General features: G+C 36.6%; 1 pseudogene; it reads right to left on the bottom strand.

Moving 5' to 3' along the window:
- Positions 1-1,313: 1,313 nt before the first annotated feature.
- On the bottom strand, positions 1,314-4,394 carry LOC115985158 (annotated as a pseudogene).
- Between the last annotated feature and the right edge of the window lie 20,509 nt (positions 4,395-24,903).

The following is a 24,903-nucleotide window of genomic DNA, read 5'->3' as shown; positions in this document are numbered from 1 at the left end:
AAGCAGAATCCATAACCCAAGAAGAAGGAGACATACCAGATAAAACTAAGAGAGAAGAGGAATAAGATGCATTACCAACCATACGAATGACATTGGCGATGATGTTTTTAAGGTCATCTGTGGACATGGTGAAAGTGCGTCCTGAAGATTTAGACTGTGTAGAGACGGGAGCCATTGGTTGGACACTCTCAGTGTTAGCAACGTTAGCAGTGGAAATTGACACAGCTGATTTGTTGCGATGATAGCAAGTCTCAATATTGTGGCCAAAACGTTTGCAAAAACTGCAAAAACGTTTGCTGGATTGTTGGCGACGATTATTGCAACAAGAAGAAGACATGTCTTTATTTCTCATTTAGAAGCAAAATATGCAAAAATGAAATCTACGCGAAAAATTGGGTAAGGAGGACCTGGACTACAAAAAGTCAACTCTGGTCAAAAGTCAACGGTCAACCTAGTCAAAGTCAACGGATGACGTCAGCAGGCTGACAGGTGATTACGTCAGCAGATAATGTGGCGCTGACGTAAGCAGGTGACGTCAGCTAGGGTTGACGTAAGCAGGCAGGATGATGACGTCAGCGAACAAGTTCCGGCGTGTGGGAGCGCGTGACGGCGTGTGATTGAGACAGGAGGCGCGTGACGAGTTTTGGCGGCGCATGGCAGCACGTGCCAGTGATGCCGAGAATTATGGTGGCGCGTGGAGGCACGTGGAAGGGCCGATGAAGACTAAATTTCACAGAAAGGTAGATCGGAGAGACTACTTTCCAATGATGCTATCTGTGGTCTGATCGGGGAAGCGGAAGCAGTGGTGGCAGCAAGGCAGTGGTCTTTGATGTACTGGAGTCGCGGTGAAGGCAGCGGTGCTGCTCACAAAAACGGCTGCAAAGGACACCCAAGAAGACAAGACTGCTTAAGAGCGACACACCAAAGGATTAGAGCAGTGGCTCTGATACCATGTTAGAAATACAGAATAATTGTATTGTATTTCCTTAATAATAGAATATACATAAGTGCATTTATATAGGAGGCAGAGTGTGCAGTACAAGTAAGTGTGTTATACAAGTAAACAAGGTGGGCCTAAAGCCCACATACCCTAATACACGTTAACAACACCAATAGCAATTATTGAGACTTTCTAGCAGAACACATCTTTCGCCTCAATTCGACGTAAGAAGTTGATAAAAGCGCCAAAGGTCCTTCACAAGAAATAATTATGATCTAAATAAAAAACATCCTCGACAACTCTAGCAGGAAGAGAGAGAGAGAGAGAGAGAGAGAGAGAGAGAGAGAGACTAGTTCAAAGTTCATCTTAGTGACTACCAGCTTGGTACATGGAATGCAACGTTCTTAAAACCAAAGTTGACAAGCATGCCTAAGATCAAAAGTGCATAGGTAACAAGTAAACATCTATAGAATAAAAGGTCTTTAATTTCTGCACATCGGCCATACCAGGTATTTACACATTTACGCTCAAGTGTTGCAAAACAAAGGTGCATCTGTTTTGTTGCCCATAAAATTGAGTACAGACAAAACAAAAGCAAGGAAAACTGCAGTTGTCAACCTCTGCTTTGATCTCTCTTTGTAACTCCTTGTACTCCTCAAATGATCCAGGGAATGTGCTCACAGTACCATTTTCCACAACCCAAATTTCACTCTTCTCTTCATCCTCACAAACACCTGATATGGAGAAGGTATCTCATGTGCCTGGCGCATACAAGATTTGTTCCATGAGATGAGCCTAGAATAATCATGACCAACCAAGACGACAGCACCAATGACCTCATTGATTGCATCAGCCAGCGAATCAATGCTCTGCATATCTAAATGATTTTTGGGCTCATCCAATAGCAGTTTATGTGGCTTTGACATGGAAATTGAAGAGAAGACAACCTGTGCTTTCTCCCCTCCAGATAATTTTACTATTGGAATAAGGTGATTATGGCTGGGGAGTCCAAATTTTCCAAGCTTTGCACGAGCAGCCTCCTGTTTGCTAAGCCCCTCTTGATCTGGATTAAGACAAAGAAGGTACTGAACTGGTGTTTCCTCCATTTTTAGTAGGTCCACAAAACGCTGTGAATACCTCCCAATCCTCAACTTCTGACTCCTCCTTACTTCACCATTTGTAGGAACCAAATCACCAGCAAGAAGATTCAGCAGAGTACATTTTCCTGCTCCATTGGGCCCAACAATAGCAACATGCGTCCCCTAGTAATACCCACATCAACATTTGAGAACCTGAAATCCTCTCGGTTTGGGTAAATAAAGCTGATTTCAATTAGCTGCAAGAGTGGTGGTGTGAGCTCAGTTGGTTCAGGGAAGTGGAACTCCACACTGTAGTCTTTCCACTTCTTTGGGACCTCTGGCAGAGGCTCATCCTCATCAACCTTCCCCTTCCCATGTTTCTTTGATGCAGCAATATACTTAGCCCAGTCTTTCAATTTCTCGTGCTGAACCTTGTTCCCTGATCTCTTCGCTACTTTCATTTGTTTCTCATAGGTTTCATACTTCGTGTTCATCTCTTTGCAACCTGATCATATCCACTTTCAAAATCATCAAAATTTCCACTGTAGAAGCGAAGCTTAAGATCATGGAGATGACTGATCTCATTGCAGACTCTGTTAAGGAAATCTCGGTCATGTGAGACAACAAGAGTTCTTCTACCGACACAAGTACACCTCTAGCCAAAGAACTGCCCTAAGGTCAAGATGGTTTGTGGGTTCATCCAATAACAGAAGCGCAGGTCGCATGAAAATCACCCTTGCCAATGATATTCTCATCCAACCTCCACTAAATGTCCAGGTTGGACAACCCTGCATTTCCTTGTTGAAACCAAACCCAGCAAGAATCTTTGATGCCTGAGCCTCAGCTGCATCTGACCCCAAGATCTGCAACTTTTCAAACAAATCAGCAAGCTTCTCTCCTACATCATCCCCATTGCAATCAAAATCTTCATTCTCGCCCTTGGCAGCAGAAAATGAATTTTGCAAAAATGCAACCTCTTTTTGGAGCTTGGCCAGCTCTTCATTAGCTGAAATAACTGCTTCAAGAGCAGTTCTATCATCACCATCCTCCTCTTGCTCAACCAAAAGCACATCAATATTCTTAGGTACTGGAATCTTCCTCCAAGCAAGGAGCTTTAATAATGTAGATTTTTCCATTCCATTGGATCCAACCAAACCATACCTTTTCCCATGAGATATCTTAAGCTTAACTGAGGTATTCTTTAAGAGTTCTTTTTCCCAAACTGAAACAGAGAAATTATATGTAGTTATATTTTGATGTTGGCATCAGCTTCATCATCCCCATCAAAAACTGAAGTCCGACTATTGATAACAAGAGTAAAAGCATCGTGGTCATCCTTAAGGGCCTCTTCTTTTGCCTGCTCCACTGCATAGGCAGCAAGCATGTTCTTCTTTTCACTTTGTTTCAATTTTTTCTCATTTATGGATATTTCAAGTGGCTTTGATGCACTCCTCTGCTGGTTTTTGAATTGTTACTGGGAATCAGGCAGTTCTTCTTCAGAGGCATAATTATCATCATCATCATCAGATGGAGGGAGATCAATGTCGTAGGTGTAAGATGGCCCTTTTGGTGCAACTTTTGTCTTAGAATTACTAGAAGCAGCAATCGAGGAAGAGGAAGAACCCAAATTAGGTTTATCAGGTTTCTGGTCCATACTTGTGATCATCTCTGAGGCTGAAAGCTTCTCTTTCTTACCCACTTTTGAAAATTTCTTTGCCACTCACCTTAGTTTTCAAGGATTCACCAGTTTCCCCTGGCTTGTTCTTTCCTATTGCAGCAACTGGTCTGGTGAGAAGAAAATTATTAAAAGGTGTTAAATTTGATTAACCTAAGTGATTTTAGTTAAGTACATGAATAGAAGCATATGCATAGATCCACATTAAGACTTTGCAGGATGGTTAAAATGATTAAGATTACAGGACATGACATAGAATTCACTAATCAATGGGAACATGCTTGAAAAAATTACAGACTTCAGTAAAATAGTAAATGGCTGAGTGATACGGCATCCGAAAAAGATGAATTGAAAAGAAAAATGATATACAAAAATCAGAGATTACTGTATTGCAGACAAAATGACACCTAGTATACAGATTTTTAGAATGAAGATATGCAATGAGCTGTTAACAATGTGATTTCTTTTCCTATTCTAAATAAAGTAATATAGCCTGTATAAAGCTCCACAGAAAGGAAATGACTTAAGATTTGGAGACAAGTGTTGTGTTTTGACAAGGACATGGGGATTCAACACAGCAGCCCCGAAACTAAACACAAGGATTAAGGACCTACATTCATAACCATTTTCATTGGTAAGTTACAAATGCATCCGCTTAGTATTGGACCCATGCCACGACCTAATCACTTACCCTCCACATTGTTCTTACCAGGGAATGATGTGCTAATTTGACAAATTTATGATTATAACATATATATATATATATATATATATATATTTCCCAAAAGGTGCCAGACACAAGGAAATAATTGTCCATCTTCAGAAATCTTCCACACAAACATTTTAGCAAGAATTTCCTAATAATAATAGAAAAACACATCATTGATCTCATATTAATTATAATCCATAAGAACGTTGTTATTGAGTAGAATCCTTAAGAACTTAAGGATAGGAAGTCAAGCGTGTCATCATTGAGTCATAACTCTAGAACATACTTCTTCATGCCGTACGCATAATAACAAGAGAATTGTTAAACAGTCAGGAAACACCGTCTGTATGCTACAAGCAATAATGACATTAACATTTTTTTTCCTCACAAAATTTTGCTAAATTTGCACTTATAAATACGTTTTTTTGAACTCATGACCTCACTCTCTACATTGCACTCACAAAGAGAGTAGGTAGCATTTCAATTAGAGCTCATTGATAACTACAAATTATAATTTATAATAAAAAAAATAATTAATTACGTTCATTTGCAATATATGCCAAGTACCGGTTCTAATTCTTTCGTATTTTTTTAACAAAAAAACTAAAATAAAGGGAAATATATATAAATACACAAAAATTCAGAGTGGTTTCAACTTTCAAATACAACTAAAACCCCATGATTCCAAAGATGTCACTATATGTCTCCTTCCGTTTAGTTTGGATTAAATTAGACAAAGGAAAACACATGAACTGCATGTGACACTCCTCTGACCTTAAAAACTTTAAAGCCACCCACAGTTAAACTCAGAGACTGTGAGTTTGTTTGTTTAGTTCCCCACTATAGCCTACGTAATTCATGACACGACAACTCATAGCAACCGAGTTTGAAGTAAACAATTGCCATCCACGAACTCTAAAAAAAAAAGTAGGGTAAATTCTACTAACCTCTCTTGAAGTTTGGGCTAACACCCAAACTAACACCAACCAGGTCTAAAACTTTTTAAAATTAACCAATTTTAGTCTTAAACCCAATTTAGTTCCTATACGCCGTTTAAGAGCATTCACATCAGCTCGTTTAAAAGATTCCGTCTATTTTACACTAAAAACCTACTTTTTCTATTTTACACCATCATTTTTACAAAACACCCACATCAGATCATCTATTCTATCACCTCCCTTAATTAAATAATCAATTTTCTTTATTATTTTATTATTTCCCACCTAACCCATACCCGTTTATTAACGCGCTTTCCCTTTCTGATTTCTCTATCTCTCTTCTATCTCTCTCCCCTGTATCCTATTTTCTGATTTCTCTATCTCTCTTCTATCTCTCTCCCTCTGGGTTCTCTCCATACCCGGTTCTCTCTCTTTTCTGATTTTCTGATTTCTGGGTTCTCTCTCCCTCTGGGTTCTCTCCCACTCACGAGCGTCTCTCTCTCTCTCCACTCACGAGACTCTGTTCTAGAGTTTCTTTTTCCGATCCACTCTGTCTCCGATCCGAGCAGGGAGCACGGCGCCGAGAAGAACTCCGATCCACTCACTCTGTCTCCGATCCGAGCAGGGAGCACGGCGCCGAGAAGAACTCCGATCCACTCTCTCTGTCTCCGATCCGAGCAGGGAGCACGGCGCCGAGAAGAACTCCGATCCACTCACTCTGTCTCCGATCCGAGCAGGGAGCACGGCGCCGAGAAGAACTCCGATCCACTCTCTCTGTCTCCGATCCGAGCAGGGAGCACGGCGCCGAGAAGAACTTTCGATCCACTCTCTCTGTCTCCGATCCAAGCACGGCGAGAAGAACTCCGATCCAAGCACGGCGAGAAGATCGCCGATCCAAGCACGCCGATCCGCCACAAGCGCCGATCCGCTCTCTCTGTCTCCGATCCAAGCACGGCGAGAAGATCGCCGATCCAAGCACGCCGATCCGCCACAAGCGCCGATCCGCTCTCTCTGTCTCCGATCCAAGCATGGCGAGAAGAACTCCGATCCAAGCACGGCGAGAAGAACGCGGATCCGCCTCTCCATCCGATCCACTCTCTCTGTCTCCGTTGGTGTGTCCGTGTGTGGGTGTGTTTGGTTTTGTGGTGTTTCTGGGTGATTTTGATGTTGATTTTGTGGTTGATTTTTGATTTTTGTTGTTGATTTTTGATTTTTGATTTTGACTGTGGGAGTATGTGTATAAGAGGAAGAAGCAGTTGATGATGATGAGGGTGTTGGTTGTGCAGATGGAAAAGAGAGAGAAAAAAACGAGCGAACCAGAAATTATTAAAATATTGTATACACGAGCTACAGTAACCGTGTATATATCCACGGTTACTGTAGCTCATGGAAAAATATACATGATTATACAAGACTTTGGAAGCACTGATGTAGAGCAATTTTGCTTCAGAATGTGTAAAAATGGTAGTTATTTCTATTATACATGAGTTTCCACCCACTGATGTGGATGCTCTAAGTCTCTCATCTCTCTTGACGCTCTCTCTCTGTCTTCTTTGATGTCTCATCTCGTCCTTTTCTCATCCTCTCCCTAACACTAAACTCTAATCTCCCAAAATCTCATGGCTACTGCCGGCAAGCCATAGTTGCTGCGAGCTCCACGATGGTTCTCTCTCTCTCTGACTTTCCTTCTCTATTTTCTTTTTCCTTTGCTTGTTCTATTTTTTTTTTCTTTCATTTTTTGCTTGGCCGAATTAACCCTTAATGGGTTGGTGGTTTGGGTTAGCTATCTCTTCTCTCTCAAGCAAAGGAAGTGGTGTGTGGGCTGGTGGTTTGGCTTGGTTGTGGGTTGCCAGTGGTGGGTTTTGATTTGCCGTGGGTTTTTTTGGATTTGAGTTTTCAGTGGTGGTGGGTTTCAATGGTGGTGAATTTTCTTTAGGGGTGGTTATGGTTACCAATATGTGGTGGTGGTGGGTTTGTCGTCGTTTGTTTGGGTTTTGTGGCCAGTGGCGGTGGGTTTCGATATGGGTTTGGATTTGTTGTGGGTTGTTTGGATATTGTGATTAGTAGTGGTTTTCAGTGGTGGTGGGCTTTGATATGAGGTTGGATTTGTTGTGGGGGTGGGGGTGGGGGTGGGTTTGGTTTTTTGGATTTGGGTTTGTTGTTGTGGTGGATTTGGCTGAGTTTTGGTATGACTAGAATTGGGTTGTTGTTTTGCTTGTGGCTATGGCAAATCTGAGGTTGGGGAAAAAGAGAGTGAGGGAAGGAAGAAGCCAAACCTCAAGTAGGTTAGTGGAATTTACCCAAATAAATAATTAACCAGATACGTATAATGTGACAAACATCCCCCAACATAAAAATCTCAAGTTTTTCATAAACCCATCATGCACAAACAAACATAAACCAAAGCGTTTGGATTGAAGAAAGTATATATTTACCATAGTTTTTTCAGTTAGTATTGAGCCTAGAAGCTTTGAGAGAGAGAGAGCGTGAGGAAGAAGAGAGATAAAAGAGGAGAAAATTGAAGAGAACGATGAACGTGTAATGTCATTTCTATTTCGCAATTTATATTCTTTTTGCTTTTTATTTACATTAAAAAAAAAAAGAGTAGTTTTTTTTAATTTTTAATTTTTAAGAGTCTAGAGTCCGTTTGGATTGAGATTATTGTTGCTGAAACTGAAAACTGAAAACTGAAAGTACTGTAGCAAAATAATTTTTAAATGTGTGAATAGTATCGTGGGATTCATTTTTAATATTTTTAATGCGTGAACAGTAAATGAACAGTACGTGAACAGTGAACCCATGTGAGGTTACTGTTCACGGGCAGAAAAAAAAAAAAAAAAAAAAAGGCAAAACGTGGAATGAAAACGCAGCAATAATCACTCCCCAAATGCTCACTATGTATGTTCACTTTTAGGTTAAATCAACTAGGTCCAATCTGTTTTTGACCTAACTCAGCATAAGAAAAATTGATGGCTTTTGTATTGGTTCGAATTTGGATTTTTTTTTTTTTTTTTCTTTCCTAAACCATACCCATTACCATTCCTATTTCTTGTAATTTTTTTTTTCTCTTATAAGCACGGTTTATTTGGGTGACAAAATTTTTGTATTTTTTTTTAATTTGCCAATTACGACAAAATGGGGGTATTTGACTGGATGTCATTAAGACACCTAAATATGCCTACTAGTTGATCTTTAAGACTCTTAGCACATTTTCACACGTTTTGATGGTTTAATATGTTTAACTAGTTTGATTGTTTGATTTTTTTATGATCATTTTTTAATGATAGTGAATTTATAAATTTGTATTTGAAAAAAAAAAAAAAAAACCTAATTTTTAAGTTGATTTATAATTTTTCTATATAATAATCATGTTGTGAACCAAACTGGTCCATATAATTAATTATTTGAGTCACAAGAAAGATTAATAATTTTACATCTAAATACAAATCAAGTAAAAAGCAATTTGCTAGACAATAGATGCTATGAACTCTTTAAGCCCATATCTCTAATATACTTGAGTCTTCTAAGCTCTAACTAGCGACCGACTACTCAAGAGTCTTTTCTTTCCCTAGCTGTTCGGAGATACTGCCATAGAACCACCAATGATATTGGATTTTGGATGGCACCTAAGTTTCCATATCTTCACTGATATCTCACAATGGTCAACTATGTATCAATGAGAGGAAGGGAATAAAAATCTCTTTAGAAAAATGTTAATGTTGAGAGAAATGTAGAAAGAGGATGAGAGTGTTTTAGGCTGAAGGCAAAGGATCTCTGTTTCTCTACGAGGTGGGATGATAAGAATGAGGTCTTGCAATAATCTTATACTGAAATCATTCCCTATAGCCACGTCTGATATGCATAGAGTGTGTGTGTGTGTTGGATCATATGATGTGGACAGAAAAGTAGTTCAAATGATAGAAACAGAGTAGTCCGCTAGCATTCAGTTCGCAACTTGGATAGGTTGCGAAGTTGTCGTAATTTTCCTAGTCAACAATGACTCAAGATTTTTTGTCACGTGTTACTCACGGGCTGTGCAGGTCGCATGAGGTCGCAAGTTGGCTTAGAAGAAACTTTGAGCAAGATCAACGAGGCTTAAGTAATTTTTATATCCCAAATATAAAAACACATTAAAATGGGAAGAAAATACATAAACATTTTGTCATTTAATAAAGCCAATAAAAACAAGGACTTTACAAAATTCAAGAAATGTAAAAACAAATTTAAATTGAAGGGATTCGTACTATCGGAAGTGACAATTATTGCACTGCCATTCTTTGATTCTTTCTGCCTTGTGTCTTTGGTCAGATTTAGAGGGGGAAATGAAAAGGCATCTCTTTCCTCTTTGTATTTTGCTCATATTATTCTCCCAATTCTCGAATACCATGTATGGGACTGGTACTCATATATACTACAACAGAGGAGGATCAGGGTGCGATCGAGTGGTATATTGTTTAAAAAAAATTGTTGATTTCATGTGCTGATTCTAACAAACTTGACTTGCATGTGACTAAACAATAATGAATACGACATGTGCAGTAGAGAAGAGAACTTGCTAAAGAACATAATAAGCTACATGTCGTGCTTGCTCTTTATGCCTTACGGTTTCTTCAAACCCAAAGTTTTGCAACCTAACTTGACTGGACTTCTAACAAATATGAATATATCTTTAGATTAAAAAAAAAAAAAAAAAATCAAGGCAATAGATTTTATTAACAATAATAGAGTGGAAGCTAGTATTCATGATTTTCTCTAAAATGCCTATTTATTAACAAACATTTGATGGTTCCTCAGTCCTGACTAAATCCGTTGGTGAACATTGTTGGTACCTAGATCTATTTTTAATCCTGACCCGTCAATTCGCCTGAATCTGAAGAATAAAAATAGGAATAGCTTTCCTTACTGATTCCTCAAAAAAATAAAAGATAAAAATAAAAATACAAAACACAAAAATTGGAATAAGTTCAACTGTTCAACTTCCAAATGGAAGATTTTCGTGCCCTCACTTATTCAGGGCTTTCTGAAGGTGGACCCTTGCTTATTGGTTGACTTTGCAATTTGCTGACAAGAAGCCCAAACACACCATAACAGGGCCTCGGTTGTTTCACTTTCTAGGTTCAAGAAAGGGTTCAAGAAAGACGCCTATATAAGTAAATTGCTACCTCAAAGGACAAGGTGTTAGCATGGCCGTCTCACTCGCTTTGCCTAAATGAGACTATTGAACAATATACCCAAACCAAGTCTAGTCCAATGTTTAGCCATAAATAAATTGAACAATATACCCAAACCAAGTCTAGTCCAATGTTTAGCCATAAATAAATGCAACATTTTTAACATTTCTATCACTTGATTTCCTGCAGATGGTTGGAGCTCTTATGACTTCATGTAGCTCAGTTTGGATAAGTTGACAATTTAATTAGACCTGAGATTTTTTTATATCAAATAGGGTACCCAAATGCTATAACAAGTGATAAATGATATTGGCCCAGACTAAACATGACCCAAAAAGTCCAAAAACTTGAGGTTCATGCATGCTAGTTTGGATATTTTTACCCAATAAAAAAGAGAATACTGTTCGTATTTTTTTCCCAGGCTTGTTTGCATTGCCAATCTCCCAAAAAAAAAAATAATAATAATAATAACCGACACATTCACTCCAATTAGTTAATGATTTAGCCATAACCAAAGCCCGCCCAAAAAGCCCAAGAGTGAATTTTTTTTTTTTTTTTTTTGAGAAAAAAGTAAGTGAAAGCGCAAGAGTGATATCGTTACCGATTTCATTTTTTATTTTTTTGAGAGGACATTTCAGCCAAATATACTATGCAAAGTAACTTCTCCTATCATATTAAATAAGGTCTAGCCAAGAGTTTTGTAAATAATTAAAAAAAAAAGAGTCCTGTAAAAAGAGAACATTTCTAAAAATCTTAATAGGACATACTTTGTGGATTGTTAATCTCATGACTTGATAGATATTGCACTCATTATGATTGACTTGGAGAAAAACCTAAGAGAGTTCAAATTGATAAAATTTACAGAGACTTTGTGGGATTTTGATTTTCTTGTACTTAGGAAAAAGTAAAAATAAAACTGAAAGATTTTAATTTGTTTGTGTATGCGTGTGAGGAAGAATTCATAGCATTCCATCAGCCTTTTTTCTTCCGAACCTTAGTAGGCGATTCCAAACCCAAAAAGTGTAAAAACAAAGACTGAGGAGAAATGAGTTCGTCAAAATCCTTGACAGACTTAAGATACTCCTCTACTTTCTCAGTGCGACGCTAGTACCTCTTCTTCAGATGAGGACGCTAGGCAACTGCAAAACATGAATAAAAATAAGTTACCTATCATCATCACTCATAAAAGAAGGGAAAAACAACTAAAAAGACGAGAAAGATGCACCAGACACAGGAACTCCCCAACTACAAAAAAAACTTAAGGGCTTCGTCCAAGTCCTCACCAGGGACGAACTCCCAACCATTTTCAAAGATAAAAAAGAAATTTGGCTTCCAGTTTCGGAAAAACGAGGGGTAATCAAGGATTAGCCTAGAAGCTCTATCCCACGACTTAAACTCATAATAGCCGGGGTCCTTAGATTTCCTCAAACGATAAAAATGAAGGAATTCGTCCCTCCTGATGACTTCACCACATTGACAAACATCCATACCACAATGTAAGAAATGAGAATCCGCCAAGAGTTAGGCACTCACTATGCCGGAGCAAGATGCAAATAGAAAAAAAGTTCCCTAACAAAGGGATGAATAGGGAAACGAAGGCCACTGACAAAATCGGCCTCGTAAAAACAAACCTTATCAGCGTAAGAGTGACAAACCCTCCCTTCGTCATTTGGGATTCTAATATTCATAGAATCAGGGAATTGAAAACTATCCCTGATTCGCTGCTCGTCCTTTCCCATAAGGGAACACAAGATGTTCCAAGCTTTCTAGGGGGTGGACACAGAAGTGGCCTCCAAGACCACGCAATCATCAGATAAGGATAGCCCCCATCTCCAAATCACTAGATCTCACCTCAGACATTTTCAACGACCTAGCTACCCTAGCAAAATGGAAACCAAAGGAGATAACGAAGAAAGGACAGAGGTATACGAGCAGTCCTCCCCTACAAAGAAACTAATCCTCTCAAGGCACTCCCCCTCTATGGAATCAAGTAAACTACCTAAATGAGCGAAAAAGAAAGCTATCGAAGGACAATTTACTCTAACAGCAGAATAATCTACCATGGAAGAATCAGAAAAGAAGAAATAGCATGAAGAACTTACCAAGAAACGCAGGATAGAGATAGGAAGCTCGGAGAAGAAACAAACCCTAGAACAGAAACTAAATAAGGAAAAAATACAAAGAAAAGGAAAGATGAGGGAAAAATGCAAAACAAGTGGCCAAAACACACATGAGAAAACTGAGACATGTCCTCACGACGAACGCATCCTAGCCATACATGTGGCATTCAATTGCTCAAACATCAAAACCGTCATAAATGCGCAGTACATAGAATACGAAGCGTCAAATGAATTAGTTCTTATCTCGTCTAACAAATAATAATTCGAACAAGGGAGGCAGCTGATGAGTCAGAAATTTATGGTCGTCACTATGCGAAGATTGTCATTTACCCAGAGAAGACGTTATACATTTATTACGCTCATTGATGACGAAATGGAATGGACGGAGCAACAGTCACAAAATTAGTTGTGAACTTCAGACAAAGATCTTGTAACACACTAGTCATTGAGCATAAATACAGTGATTCATTGCCCATTGATTAGGCATTCAACTATAAAGGAGAAAGGACCAGAAACCCAAGTTACAAAAAATTACACACAAACACTCTACAGAAATCACTCCCCAGTCTGTTTCTCTCAAAAACCCTTCTCCCTTACTAACTTAAGTATCGGAGGTGGTTTGGCTGACACCACACCGACGTGTTACTCTTCCACCTAATTCATTTTACAGGTTCTCTATCTACAGAGACAATCCCATTCACAGCATCGTCCATCCGCTATGACGAGGAGCTCAACTGTTGATCTTTTGCTTCATTAAGGTTCTTTTTTTACTTTGTCTTATTTCTTTTGTTAACTAACATGTTCACATTTTTATGCCTTTGTGTAGGAATTTTATATGTGGTAAAATAAACATAAAGCATAATAAAAATGTAAATAAACAGTAAACATATAATAAAATAAACTTTTCTTTCTCATATATATATTCTTTTGTGTTTAAGTTTTACAAAAATTGGAAAAGGGGATTTACATGATGTGGCGTATCACCCATTTCCTATACAAAATCACATAATAATAAAAACAAAAGAAATTAAAGTTTTACAACCTAAGCCAACAATGGCTAAACAAAAGAAAATACTCAAGAAAAGAAAAAAGTAAAAAGAAAAAAAGAAACAGCAAGTTTAATGGCGAGCAGATTGAGGAGACCGCGACGCATAGGCATTCAAGTCATTCCTAGAGTCCTCTTGGAGATAGTCTGGAGCTAGATACTCCATCTCCCCCTCATCCTCATCATCCTCTTCTTCCTCCTCCTTTTCCTAGCCTTCATCTTCCCCTGAATTAGAACTATCAGAGGAGTCTGACTTCTCCAAGTCAGAGGGGCTTGAAGCATTGGATTTAGAACCAGACTAAGAAGGCCTACGCCTTCTCTTGCGCCTAGAGGGGGCCTTTATGAAGGCATCAAGCGTTTCGTCTTCAACGTCTTCTTTAGCCTTTAGTCGAAGTTCTTCCAAGTCTTCTTCTTCTTCATCACTCCAGTTGAAGGGAGCAACTTCTTTAGGGATGAAGACTTGGGGAGGCAGAGTGAATATGGGAAAAGGGAGAGGGGGATGTATGGGGCTTGGTGGTGGGGAGGGAATGTTGTTGTCTGGAGAGCTTGGAGTGCTCTTAGAAGAGTTGGAGGTGTGTTTTGGGGAGTTAGAAATGATGGAAGAAAAGTTATGCATTTTTGTGGGGGCTAAGGTTCTTTGAGAGAATCTAAAAATACAGAGGGAATGAAGAATGAAGAAGAAACATTCCTTATTTAAATCTCCAACTGCAGTTAAGTGAAGAGACATGGCATTTATGAAGAGTAATGTCTGTCTACCAAAACGCAAGAAATAAAGAGACGCTAAAATGGCTAAGAGTACCCTTGCGAGCCACGTGTCCATGCTCAAACGTCACAAGGCATGATTACCAGAGTATTAATGTCTGAACCAATGTGACTGTCAAAGGCCTTTACCATTAAACGCCATTGACAATTAGGGGGCTAATGTATATTAAACCACTAAGGCATGGGAGAATGCATATGTGGTTGAATCTAGACCCTATACATGTAATGACTGTGAGCAAAGGAAGAGGAACCGTTGGCTAAAAGATCCTGTTTTTAGTCCATGCTAAAGGACTGCCTTAGGAATGAAGTAACATATGCATATGACATGGTACTCAAGCACTCACAAAAAGGGAGATAGTGACTTTCTAAGGTTAGCAGCTATAAGGACATCCCTTATTGGTTGAGTGCATGTTGGACCACTTTAGAGATACGTGTATCATTCACAGTACTCTTGATATCATTCTCAATGTCCAAGGGTTGTTCCCTGAGCAGTGGCAAAGTCACCTATTCACAGGCCCTAGTGCCACATTGGCGCAATCTCTATCCTTTTGTCAGCAGATAACATCACAGCTGTGAAAAGGTCCAAAATAAGAAAATGATGACTTGACACCTGTCCTTGTACTCCGCCAGATTCTCAGATTACAAGAGGAACATGTATCTGTATTTTTAGGACAAGAACTTGGGTAGATGCAGGGAGAAGAGAGTAGAAAGTTGATAAGATAGGAAGGTAGAAAACAGGGTCTCTCTTTAAGGAAGAACACCCTTATCGTACAAGAGTGACCTTTATTCCTCACATAATACAAATCTGAGCAGAGCAAGAACATTCCATTCTTACTCAAACCATGGTTTTCATCTCTTTCCTAGGGTTTTCCACTTACATCTTGTGTCTCTTTTCTCATTCCTACTATCATTTTCTTCTTCTCTAATATGTGTCATGTTAAAGCTAGAATCTTTGTCACGAAGAATTTTTTTCATGTAGATTTACTGTTAGATAACTTATTTTATTCCTCCATATAAGCTCAAATCTAACTTGCATGTACAACAAAAGAGCCAAAAGGACCTGCTCCCTAACTCGAGATTATATATGTTGAAACAATGACCTAGAGTCAATGGATCACTCAAGCCTAGCAAATGGTAAGACCCATGCACAGATGGAATATTCCTATCATTACTAACCCACTAACAAAAGAGTATAAAGGGGGAGAAATTTGAAGGGAAGGGGGTTAGAATTTTTTCTAGAGAGAGAAACACAAGTGAACAAAAGAGTATCACGTTATATTTGGAAAGAAGTAGTCCAACTTGGGATACTTCAAGGGCACCTCAGCCTTGTGAAAACCTCCTCGGGTAGTCCAATTAACAATATACAACCTCCTTGCAACCACTCCTAACCACCAATTATCAACCCAACTCTTCTTGGGACCTCCCATTATGAGCTATACTCAAAGTATCATACAAATTAATTGGGGGTTGAAGCGTAACGATTGTGTGTGTGTGTGTGTCTCTCTCTCACACACACACATATATATATATATATATATGTGTGTGTGTGTGTGTGTGTGTGTGTGTGTGTGTGTGTGTGTGTGTGTGTGTGTTTTTTTTGTCTGGGCAAAACTTAGGTACAATGCTTAAATGCTTTTTCTTTGGTTCCCCTTTTAAAATTAAGCCATGTGGTTACTTAATAAAAAAATACACTTTCATCCCAAAAGAAAAAAAGTTATATAGCTGAATTTTAAGAAGGAAACCTAAGAAATGCACCTAAGATACTGTACCTAAGTTTTGTCATTTTGGGTTAGGGCCACTGGGCTGAAATGTTTATCACATTTTTTTTTTTATTTGTTAGGGGTTTGGTTCCCCTCTTAAAATTAAGCTATGTGGTTATTTAACAAAAAATACATTTTCATCTCATAAAAAAAAAAGTTATATGGCTGAATTTTAAGAAGAAAACGTAAAAAACAGCACCTGAGGTACTGTACCTAAATTTTTTCATTTTCTTATTATCAATTTGGGTTAGGGCCATTGGGCTGATATGTTTATTACACTTTTTTTTATTAGTTAGGGGTTTGGTCTCTATTTGATAGCTCGAATTAAGAAATAAAAATAAAAATAAAAAGAATTTTCCTTTATAGCACATGAGTTTTAGTATTATTATGGGATCAAAATCCTATAAGATTCTAAGATCCGAATTGGAATCTCACACACAAATTTTATGTTAGTAGAAATTTTAGTGAGGTCTAAAATACTTTAGAGATGTCGAATCTAAGATCCAATTGGGATACTAATAATAACCATGTCTAGCCTCTAGGTGAGCTATATTGGTGCTTAGTTGTTTTGCAATCTTTTCTTTTGAGTTGGTGCGCTCAGAAGTTGATGTGGCTGGCAAAAGGGTGTGAAAATTATCTGAAGGGGCGGGTCTTGTGGGATAGAAAATATAAGGGTAAATTGCAAAGTATACCCCTAACGTTTAGGGGTGATTGGATTTTACACCCCAATGTTTTGGAACTTTGATTTTACACCCCAACGTTTGGTTCCGTTAGCAAATCACCCCCTGGTTAGTTTTTACTGTTAACTGCCATGTCATCTTGCTGACTGTTTTTTTTTTTTTTTTTTTTTTTGCCAAATAAGTCCCAAAACGACCCAGTTTCAAGGGCAATAAGTGATGACCTGGCTGGCACATGCAACTGTGCCGTTTGCCAAAGAGAAAAAAAATAATAATAATAAAATAAATAAATTCTGCAACTTCACCGTTTCCCCCACCAAACAGAAAATCTCAAAATCCTGACCCCACGAACCCAAACCTTGGCTTCCTAACACTGGGAATAGTCTGTCTCTACTGCTCGGTGGTCTAGTGTTTATGATATCGGGGAAAGAAGAATTTGAAGCAAAGATTGAAGGGTTGAAATCTGCACTCAAATGGGCCAGTACTGAAGAAGAGGATTCCTTGGTGATAAACAAGATTGTCACTGTGCTGGAACACGCCATAGTATTGAATAAACCGGTGAAAAAAACCTGGGTTGGTATGGAACAAAGAGAACTAGATGAAAGCAATCAGGAGAAAAGCTCAAAGAAAAAAATCAAAATTGATGATGAATGTGATCAATTCCTCAAGAATGTTCTGCCTCTTCTCCTTAATAAATTCTTCAAATTAGCTGCAGAATTGGAATCTTTTATGAGTCATCCACAACTTCCAATAGCACAAAACTTAACATATATGGATCTGTCAACATTTGAATGTGATCTCAAGAAATCTGAGAAGAAGTTGAAGGGTCTACGGAAGTATATTGATATATTGAGGGGATTTTGAGATTTTCTGTTTGGGGGAAACGGTGAAGTTGCAGATTTTTTTGTTTTTTTTTTCTCTTTGGGCAAACGGCACCGTTTTGCATGTGCCAGGTCATCACTTCATTACCATTGAAAATGTGTTGTTTTGGGGCTTATTTGGCAAAAAAAAAAAAAAAAAAAAAAAACACGTCAGCAAGATAACATGGCAGTTAACAGCAAAAACTAACCGGGAGGGTGATTTGCTAACGGAATCAAACGTTGGGGTGTAAAATCAAAGTTTCAAAACATTGGGGTGTAAAATCCAATCACCCCAAACGTTAGGGGTGTACTTTCCAATTTACCCAAAATATAACGCGTTTTCCTAATTCCGTGTTGATGTCAGCTGGGACCCAATAATGTCCACTCTTGTCCAATATTTTCATTTCTCATGTATCAAAGCTCTGTCTGTGGCATTTCTAGTTCTTATTCCAACTTATATACTTCTTCCTTAATTAATTACGTGCTACGTAGAGTAGGGGGCTTTTGAGTTTTGAGTTAGTGACCTGCCAACTGAAGCTTTGGGTGCTTCTCTATCGACTAGCTCTGATAGTCATAGAAATGAATTCTCAAAGAGGAGAGATTAATGACATGAGAGATCACAAAAACATTGGTTACCATGTTGGGAGAGTCAAAACAGTGGCAGTGAAGAGAACTAAAAGAATAATGAGTGCAAAGAAGCCGATTTGCCGCTGCAATCTTTATCCTAGCCTTGAGGTTAGTCTACAACACTTTAATAACCCTACTCTTGTCTTTCAATTCAATCAGTGTGTGAACGTGTACATTTTATGGAACAACATCTAAACCCTTGTAAATTCATCTGGTGCAGTATTGCACCAACTCCAACACCTTAACTATCTCCGATAGCTTTCATAACAATCTTGAACACACATTGTCAATGATATGGAGGTACGTATTTTCAATCCACACATGCTTTCGCAGAAATGTGATATATTTTTTTATTAAATTTCTTTTTTGCTTTTTTTTTTTTTTTTTAAAGTTCATTTTAAACATAACTGTAATTTTTTTTTTTCAATAAATAAACAAGGAAGTTAAAGAGGATTTTATTTTAGGGCGTAAGGTTGAAATGAGCATAAAGCAAAGTTTAAAAGAAAAAAAAAAGTACAAGAGTCTTAAGCATTTTGAATAATTAAGACTTATATTTGAAGTCAATGATGTAGCATTAGTGTATGTATATGTGTGTGTATATATATATATATATTGAATAAAATGATATAGTATAATTAGATAAAGTAAAAGAAAATTTAAGAAGTTCATTTTAGATGTGATTTTTTTCCCCTTCCTAATGATATAATGAAGCTCTTTAATATTGTTAGTTTTTTCCTTTTATATTTATTCATTTTTGATATTTTATTTTTTCACCGTTAACTATTAAACAGTACCCCTTTCTTGTAGGTATATAAAAAAGAATAAATTGAAGAAATAGTCCGAGAAAGAGAAATAAAACCTATGATTTAAAAATATTTATTTTATTTTATGTATATATTCTTATATAAGAAACTTAAATAAATTACCATTAGAAAAGAAAACTTTGTTCTATGATGTGGTGTTATTCGTTTTGCACCATTATTATTATTACTATTTTTTTGTGTGCCAAACGTGTGATATATGTTAGTTCAGCTATTAAACTATAATAAGTCTAATGATACAAATTTTTTACAATTGTTCATGTGACTTGTCATGATTAATGCTTAATTGAAATAGTGTAGTAATAAGTCATGTTAAGTTGAAGTTGTTTTAATTATAATTTATGACTTGTGAAAGTTTTCATTCCGTTGGGTGAGAGGGCAGATTATAAATTATTTGGGAGACTCCAAATTTTTAATTTGCTCCCCTTCACTCCTCATTAAAGTAAAATACATGGTTTTAAAAATCAGAACAAATAAAGAATAGAAAAGAGCATGATTTTAAAAACTGGAAAGAACAAAGAGTCAAAAAGGGGAATGGTTTTTGGTTCTATGGGACTACTAGGATTTGATTGATGACGTTATAAATATTTTAATTAATAATTTGGAAAATAAATAAAAATATATTTATTAAGTTTATATCTAATAATATTTAGTGAAAAATAATTAAAATAATTTTTATGTGAAATTTTACATGTATATAAGAAGAAGAAAATAACTAAATGCTTTTATTTTAATTGTACGAAAGTATGTTGTCATTGGTTTGCTTTTATTTATTTTTATTGATAAATAAAATACCACCGACTATTTTGCAATAACCACCGACCATAATCAATAACCACTCTCTCAAAAGTCAGAATTTGTATAGCACTCTAAAAGGTTAATTTCAACGCAAGGCATGAGCCTTCAGTCATTTCAGTTAAGAATATTTTTCAGGATGGTTAAGAAGCTTAAATTATATAAAATTTAGTAAAAATAGAATTTTATATATTTATATAAAAAAAAAAAAACACGCAAACACAAATACATAAAGTGTTCATTTGGGAATAACTTATTTAAAAACTTTTTACTGAAAGTATCGTAAGTAAAATTAAAAACTAGCTGAAATAGTATAATAGGCAGGGGTGGCATCACCTTAAAGCCAGGGTGGCACCACCTTAAACCCAAGGTGGTCCCAGGACCACCCTGATTTGAATTTTATATATATATATATATATAATAATTTAAAAATTTTTATTTTTTGGGAACACCCTCAGTTTTTTTTATGCCAATGAAAATAAATTTTGCTCTATAATTTGTTCTACATTCAGTGGATGAATGATTGCTTGGTTGTGTACATTGAAAGAGATGTAGTTTGTAGCATTGATAATAAAACTATCATGTAACGATTTCAAAATAAGAAAACTCATAAAAGACAATTGTAAACTTTATGTATTTGCGTGTTTTTTTTATTTTTTTATTGTTGTTGTTGTACGTCAATATATGAATTTCTCTTTTTATTATATTGTATAATTTATGCTTCTTAAGGACACCCTGAAAAAAATTCCTAAAGCCGCCACTGTGAATGGGACCCATGAATAGTACCAAATAGTGCAATGGAACCCATAAATAGTATCAAAAATAAGCTGAATGGTAGTAAAAATAAGCAAAATAGTAAAAAAAAAAAAAAAAAAAACTATCTTTTTAAGCCAATGCCAAATAAAACCAAATTTTTACAATTTCCTTTTACGATTTTTTTTTTTTTTTTTTAAATTTTGAAATCTTTACATGATAGTCTCATTATTAACGTTGTAAGTTACCTTTTTTTCAAAATTTTAGTTAGATAAAAATTTTCTTGGGCTTTTTCTTTTTATTCATAAGGACCTAATTTATTGTTAAAGGGAACAAAGTTTAAGGAAAAACTTAAATTTGGCTACAAACTTAGTTGTAACCTAAGATTACAACTCTCACTAAACAAATTGACATAGTTATATATTCTGAAAATCTAACCATTAAATTGTATATTCTTTATATTCTTAAAATACATGTCAAATTTTATGTTAATCGGATGCTATTACTATAGTTTATGTATAATTTTAGATTACAAAAACTCAAAATTTAAACATTTGAATGATGACATAGTTATTGATCTTTGATCTTTTTAAAAATTTACAAGTATAGAGGATATAAGAAGAAAATGTAATCCAATGATAGATTTGTTAAAATTCATGTTCAATAAAAAAATTATTAAGTAGAGATATGTAGTCTTAATCTACAACCAAGTTTATTGCCAAAATTTGTCTAAAGTTTAATTATGTTGGGCTTGAAAAAATTTAGGTTGGTCACAAATATTTTTTTTTAGATAAAAATCCTAAGATTTATAAAATTTATATTTAATAATTTTTTTCCCAGTTCAAGGTGGTCTTGTGACCACCTTGGACTCAATGTGGAGCCACCAGTGTTCTCACTCTCTCAAGCCTAGCCAATCTAAGAAAAAAGAAGATTTTATTGCAAAAAAAATGTCCTCACCCATTCAGACCAGCAAATATGAGGAAAAAAAGAAGAAGATTTTAACGGAAAAAAAAAACGCTCCATTTTACATTTCTTTCATCAATTTTGCAAAACGGTTCTGTAATCCCAACTCCTGGTTTCCTCAGTTGAACCTAAGGTTACCAATTAAATATATTTTTTCTTACATTTCCAGTTTTTTTAGAGTAAGCAGACAAGATTGGTGTCCGGTTCATGGTCCAACTGTCCAAGTGGTCGAATAGGTCGGTCTGATCCGGTCTGATTTTTAACATCATGGCAAAATACTCTTTTAATCAACCAGATCTCCTGTTTAGTGTGCCTTCAAGTTTTTAGAAATAATTAGGGTAGGCATACAATTATCTTTAAAAAAAATTCATAACTATTGACATGGTTTGTTATAATTAGTCTTGAAGATGCACAAAATCATCTATAGGTCAGTTGTCCGAACTTGCAGTCGTTAGTAAACATGAAGAGTGAAGAGTGAAAATACTTTCAGAGTGCATTGGTGTAGTATGGCTAAAGACTCTCCGAATGTTAAGTCTGAAACTCACAATAATCTCAATTAACTCAAAAGAAAGAGCTTGAGAATTGTGTTTTCATGTACCTTAAAATTGTGATATCTTAGTGTTTATATAGGGGATTGGAGTAACCATCTAAGCTAAATTGTAAGAGATGGGAGGGTGGCACAAGTTTTGTTTGGCTAGCTTCACCTATCCGTCTTTAGAATTAACGGGTGGGTGCCTAAGCCAGGCTCGCAAGTGTTTTCCCATCTGTCTTCATAGGTGACTGATGGGTACCCAATGCTAGACTTGTGAATGTCCTTACTCGTCCATCTTTGTAGGTGATGAACGAGTCATGAGATTAGTCATAATGTGGATTGCATCTATTGCAGTGGTAGTGACGGACGAGTCTTGTAATTTGGGACGAAATGGTCTCTTTGGACGGGTTGATTTTGTAATTTAGTTTATCTAATAAAAAGTTTATCATCAAGTGTTATAATAAAAATGGTGTTAGTGATGGATTAAGATAAAAGTGATTGATTGATGTTATTCCAATTACAGAATAGCCATATTAGCACTCGTGAAAAATTAAAATGTCATATATCCCTAGCTACTTTTTGTAGAAGCTATCTGAATTCTAATCCATTTGATGTATGTAATGTATGGACGCACCATGCACTATAAGTGAGATTGACACTTGTGTATTTCTCTATTCACATTCCTTGGCATGCTGTATGCATGCAGTAGATAACATTCCAAACCTTGGCCCAATATGGTAAGACAATTACCTGTTTAATCCTCGGTTATTGGACCTAACCCAAATATGGCTGGAGTTTGTATGATTGCACACATCCATTTAAAAAAAAAATTAGATACATAAATCTTCTGTTGCCTTTCTTCTTTGCTTACTTTCTTTTTTTTTGGTTGAATAAACTGGATTTAATCACTTATGTCAGCAAATGTGCAAGTAAGCAAGAGATCAATTCCTCCATTTCAAACCATGCCATCTTCATGTCTATGAATCCACTAATTCTTGCCCTTCTCCAAGTGGATTATCAAACTCACCCAGCAAATGTATGGGGTTTCTTGGCTGGCACATGCTTGTACTTCTTGGCACTTGAATTGAAGAGGAATATCACTACTCGTTGGGCAAGTTACTCTCACATCTTCAGCCATGTACTTCTCATATCGGGAGCCTTCTCTTCATTCTCACTAGTGTCAATCTTTCTCCCATCTTCACTTGGGTGGCTTCCATTCATCTTATGGGCCATTTTGCCTCTTATGGCAGTAAGTCCCTTGCTTGTGCGGGTTTACCATTGGTTTTTTCAAGGAATTATGAAGGAAAAAGTTGGTAAGTTCTTTGATAGATTCATGGGATCTGTCACGGTTCAGCAACAAGAGTTACCAAATTAATGAGAGAATTTGTATATTTACTAGGTGTTCTACTTCTATGTTGTAGCTATTATATTTACTGTTTTAAACTAAACATGTAGGAGATGGACTCAACTATAATGTCCATATACTTTAATTTACAGTTAAAATTAATTTACAGTTGCAACGATCTGTTGAATATTAGCATTGATATGTATATGTTGTCATCAAGCGGCACGTGGAGGCAAGTGCCATCGGATGATCATCGGATTTGTTTAGGTTTGTAGATTAGTGGATGACGAGGTTGACAGGGCAGTACATGTGGTGGAATGAGGATTTGTAAACCTGAACAAATTTGATGATCATCTGATGCCACTCGCCTCCACACGCCACTTAGATCTCATCACCGCATGCGGTACTTTGGTTTTGCACGCGCTTCCAAGCACTGGCCTTTAGACATGATGTTATATGATGACATCACCCTCCCATGTTAGTAGCCCATGCAAGACTACTACGTCAGCCCTAGGTCATCTCTGCCACTTCACTACCACACAAGCTCGCCATATTAGTAGTCTTTCTACGTCAGCACCACTTCATCGTTGACTCAGCTAATTCGGACCAGCTAATATATTTTTCTTGAAAGAGTTTCAACCTATAATATCTTCTTTTGATGATAGCACAATTATCAGATTAAGACACCAATTAGTTTTTAGTGTAGGCGGGAGTTGAACTCTAAATCTCTTAATTCATCTTTTGATACATTTTTTTCCCTTCTTGTCAAGGATTAAAAAATTCGTAATTTGGCAAATCTTACACCCATCTGTCGCTTTTCCTTGGTACTAGGTCATAGACATAAAGTTAATCTTCATATTCTTGCTTTGCAAGTCTGCAAAATATATGATACACGAGACTAGATGGACAAGTCAATCAAGTACCATGTAATTAATACGAATTTAGGCAAACTTTTAACTTACTAATCTATATCTATATAAATCTAAAAGTTGAAGGGCAGTATTTAATGTTGTTATGCTCAGGTTAAGCCACATCAGCAGCCATGTTATTACCATTATTTAACATGAATTTGTCCTATAATTTAAAAATAGTTTTCCAAAATTTTAAAACACTAATAAAAATAAAATAATTCACAACCCTATCTCCACCATAAAGCCCAATCTTTATAGCTTTAATTAAACCATAAAGCCCAAACCCAAACCTGTGTTCCATGGTTTTAGTTTTGTGTTTCACAGTTTCAAATTTAAACACACCAACCTTTGTGTTTCACGGTTACAATTTTAGATGGCAACTCTTTGCATTCCACGCATACAATCTCAAACGGCAACTCT

This window comes from Quercus lobata, chromosome 4 (genome assembly GCF_001633185.2).
Source record: "Quercus lobata isolate SW786 chromosome 4, ValleyOak3.0 Primary Assembly, whole genome shotgun sequence".
In the NCBI taxonomy this organism is placed as follows: domain Eukaryota; kingdom Viridiplantae; phylum Streptophyta; class Magnoliopsida; order Fagales; family Fagaceae; genus Quercus; species Quercus lobata.
This window is presented reverse-complemented; position numbering and strand designations above follow the sequence as displayed.